Source organism: Vollenhovia emeryi, unplaced genomic scaffold (assembly GCF_000949405.1).
Source record: "Vollenhovia emeryi isolate VEMERY1.0 unplaced genomic scaffold, V.emery_V1.0 DF939195.1, whole genome shotgun sequence".
Taxonomy (NCBI): Eukaryota; Metazoa; Arthropoda; class Insecta; order Hymenoptera; family Formicidae; genus Vollenhovia; species Vollenhovia emeryi.
Window position 1 is genome coordinate 789,159 of NW_011967171.1, and position 4,989 is coordinate 794,147.

The following is a 4,989-nucleotide window of genomic DNA, read 5'->3' on the forward strand; positions in this document are numbered from 1 at the left end:
ATACAGTACTTTGTACTAACAGTTTTTCCTGTTTACTACTATTAATATAATAGCAAATACTGTTACGATACATAATATAGGAATGGTGTACGATCGGTGATGATCATTTGTATAAATGTTTCTTTGTTCGCTATTATAATAATAACTATATTCTATACGATTATATAATGACGTTATCTAAGATACATAAGACTATTGTTAACACTATTGTCTACGTTGTATAGCCTCCGTTTTCTCCAAAAATTGGTTTCGCACGTGCAATTTTATTTGATAACAAAGTTTTCACTCTCGAATATAAATGAAATATTAAATTCGCATTTGCAATGCGGGAGCGCAATATCATTTTTTTGGGCAGTGAAACATCTCGTATTCGACATGTACCGAAAAAAAAGAGTATCAAAATGCCGAGTGAGTTTGCTTTCGCTCAACTCGGAGATGGACGTCGCACAAATACGCCCGTGTTACACTCGACATTCGATTTGCAAGTTAAAATACCAAGTCCGACATATATATTTGTATATGTATATAAATATCAATATCTATTATAAAACTGTCACGGCATGGTAAACAATTATCTACCAATTAATACATCTATGCCGCTGTAGACGCATCATATTACTCGTTATACTTTTAACGTCTTTGCAAAATTTATTCAACTTCTCTCGCGCTCTTATTGAAAATTGGAAAATGATGCTTCGACGTTGAACTTAATGAATATTTCACAACAAATCCGCCGCATTATACGCAGTCTTTTATATTCGTTGGCTCGCGATATACTTTGCGTCGTTTTTAGCGAACAACATTTACCGTTTTGAGTCTCGACCGTATGAAAGATCGAGCCGCGAGAAGTCCCGAAGTGTGAACCCCTTAATACTATTCGTACTGGCAAGCTACGTATACGTTGCTGCGTGTCTAAATTTTTACGTCAACAATCTATCTCGAATAAGTTATTTTAAGGCTACTTCCTTATCGTCGATTATTATAATAGTTCTGAGACTATCGTCATATCTTACGAACGGGTTTAATGTACAAGCGCGGGATTCGTCGTGCGGTGAACCGTGGCCGAGACCAGAAAGTCATTGAACGAGATGGCCAAGTAATTTCAACGCAAGTAATTTTAACGATCACGTATTTTGTGACTGTAACGTCTAAACCTGATTGCTTTGTTTTACGTTTCGCGTGGCGAAAGAAAGTTTTGTAATTAAATCGATTAATTTTTTTATTCTCTTGGAACGTTTGGCTTGTCAATTTTAGTGTTTTGTAGAATTGAAAAATGACGAAGAACGAAAGATTTTTTTTTATGTATGTACAGTGGTGGGTAGAATGGTTGCGACACTTTTTTTTAATGAGTTTAGGAATGCGCGTTTAGCTTCAGGTTTACTTGCCAAAATATTTTCTACGAGGAAAATTTTACTCGAGAAACAGACCGGAAACGTTGAGATCCGAAAATCTGAGGACCTGTCAACTCTCGTACTCGCGTAAACTACACACGGTTAGTCTCGCGCGCGCGGTTCTAGGTACGCTTATAATTGGCGCGAGACACTACCGTGTCTCGTGATCTAAACGCACGTTTCCTGAACTCATTAAAAAGCACCGTCGCAACCATCCCGCCCATCACTGTCTGCGATGAAATGGTATCTCCAAGAAATTCATCGCGGACAATTCGATCGCAGTTCGATTTCACTTCGTTTCATTGCGCTAATCCTTCGCACGGAACGAACGTACAACATCGCGGTGACTTATGCTACGTTAGAGCCTTGATCTACGGTGGTGCTTAATTCGATCTAAGAAAACAAATGTTAATTACAACAACGATATTAACCGTAATGACGATAAACGAGAAAGTAATAGTACCAACAGCGTGATAATAATACAGTGCGACAATAAAGATAAGGATGTTATCTACAAGAGTTGCGACGACAAGTGATGAGCTACGAGTGCCGCCGCGTGACGGTGACTTGCTTACGAATACGCGTTCTTACCAATCGATAAATAGCAGGTGCTTAAATTATTGCATGTCAGACGCGACATGAAAGAATTACTCCGCTCGGTTCTATGCTGACGAATCGTTGTGTGCGGCGAAATACGCGCTAATCATTCTCTCGATTATCCGGTGCGATCGTTATTCTACCTCGATTTTTTTTCTAACGACGCTGCTGCTCGTCGATAATTACACACGCTGATTCCCACACGCACGCACTGTCGCGCGACATTAATTGCGACAAACATACACACTTATACGCTAACAAACGCTTAATAACGCCGCCGGCCTGATTTCCTCCCGCCGGTTCTCTCGGACGTGGAGTCGCCAAGGATCGATTCCTCGCGAGAAGGCGATCAATCAAAGCCACGTCGGATTCTTTGATGAAGGCCCGGAAAGAAGAGCCAGCCCTGCCGCGACGTTACTTCGCGGCCGTATACGATGCAAAAAGAAGGAGGAACTAACGAGATTTTCCGGAACGACCTGATTCTGAATCGCGAATAACTCGATCGGTTTTCAAAAATAGACAAGCGGGTTTGAGCTCATTACGGGACGATTCGCGGCGGCCATTCGAGAGCGCCAAGAGCGTCTTTCTACGAAAGAACGTGAGGACGATAATTTCGTTGAAATCTTCGATATTCAAGATTATATTGAGCCGGTTATTGAGCTTGAGATTGCCCTAGCGGAAACAAATTTCTATAAATAACTACACAAATTGATTTAAAATAGAAATTTGTAGAAATTTTTTATATCTTTGTTGAAACATTTTTTTTTGGTAAAAATATCTACGAATTAGTACCACAATTTACAATGTTCTCAAATCAAGAAATTATTGCCAGTATTTCATGAAAATGTACAATTTTGTAAAAATTAGTACAAAACTTACTTATTACTACTTTTAAAAATTTGAGAAGCAACAAAATCTTAAAGAATTAAAACATCTTACTCGTAGAATGTTGCAAAAATTAACAAAAGTGTTCCAATTCTAGCATTTTCATGTTGATTTTTATGACACTTTTTAAATTTACGTAGAATTTCTTCGATCCTGGCAGTTATATTTTATAGCTTTGTAGAATTTTGTAGAATTATTCCTGGCAGGGTGGAGTCCGCGTTAAAGTTTCAAGACGACTGAAAGCTGAGCCCAAGGCAAAATCATCCGGCGAGTCGTTAATGTCTCCAAAGCTGCCGCGTGATTCTTCTCGTATGGATTTAAACGGAAGAAAGAATCTATTCGTGACGCTTTTCGTGACGTCCCGTAACGTACTATCTTCCCGTGGTTTACTCGCGTTTTTTTTAAAAAACGAGAGAACGATTCGGTGGTACAGCTTCGTCTCTCCCGCGTTGAACAACACCCAGCGAGAAATGACTCGTCAGTCGATGTCGAAACGATGTTGATTCGACATCGACACTGTCAAATTCGACGTTTCGACGAATCATTTCTCACTGGGCAGCGAATGCTCCTATTCGGAGATCAGGTGGTCCCGGCTGGATCCCGGTGGACGCGCATCTCAGTCTCTTCCCGGGTACACGTGAAACACAGCTGACTTCCCTAATCTCTAGTCCCTAATCGCTAAATTTCGACGAACCGACGCGCCAGTCTCGCGCGCCAAGGCTCGAGAACTCTGGTGAGGTTTCGGTTATCATGCTACGTTCCGGCAATCCTACAGTCGTACGACTAATCCTACCTATATCGGTTTCTGATCAGCAATCACAATTCCGTGCGATTAAAAAGCGCCGCTGTTCTTCGTTACGCATCGCATCGCGAAACGAAATGCTTTGTCCTGGCATAACGACGTAAAACGATCCCGAGTTATACTTTCTCGCGCTGCGATACATCCGTCCGGATATGTGAAACGAAACGAAACGCCATTGAAAATTGCATTCCCCGATTGTTTCTCGGCCGTCACGACGAGATACGCGAAACGCGCAAACAGCTCGGGCGATCCGTTCATCCGCTGTTCAAACGTAGACGCCGTTTTGGGACAAGCAACAAATGGAACGGCGACGAAATCGTGATTATTAATCCCTTAGGGCCAGTTTCATAAACTGTTAACCAGAGTTCAGTCGACTCCATATCTCTCTTTCCGTCTTAGTATTTAAGAAGAGACGAAGAATTAATGAAACTTTGATTAACAGATTGACCGACGTTTGTGAAACTAGCCCTTAGTTGCGCGCCAACGCCGTGTCTACATTGCGTGCCTGATTTAAAATCGAGGATCGTGTCACGAGAGAATGAGTGAAAGAGGTAAAAGAAGTAATTTCAACGTCGGACGAACTGACGCGGCAAATTAATCGAGGCTCTTCTCAGTTAATTTTCCCTTTATCCGCTAACGTGGAAATAATGAATTCGGATCGCGTTGAAGAGTTATTGTGACATTCCGTCGCGTTCCTATCTCGACGGAAAAAATTGTACGAGAGGGCAATGTCGCACGTGCCGCAGGCTAAGTGGTCGAAACCCGAGGAGCCGACCGGGATCTTCGTCGCCGTCCGGTTCCTCTTCGTATACGCGACTCGGCGTGCCGAACGCCGCGTTTGGAAGGCATTTCAGAAGGCATTGAATTCCTAGTGTGTATTGTCACGAGTTGACATCGATTACATGCCTTGACCTACCTACACGTGATTCCGTTACACGTGCGCCTCGCGATCGTAACCGACGTCGCGTTTCGCCTCGAAGAACGCCTGATTCCGAAGCGACCTGAATCCGGTGTCTCCGGAGAAGCGCCGAACGTACGAGTAACCATTGTTCCCGGCGAAGAGGACAACATCACGCATTAAAATCGCTCGAGAAATCGTAAAGCAGTGGTCGACGATCGTTGATTCGTTGTACTATCGAGCAATTCTACCAGAGTCGAAATTTTGGCCCTATTTCAACCTTTAATGGTAATTATTTAGCTTAACACACCCACCTCCAATAACCTTGGGCTTGACATATATTATAGAGGTCACCCTCCTGAGTAACCCTCAGAAGGATTTAGCCGGCGCTCGTTGTTTATTAAAAAGTTATTAAT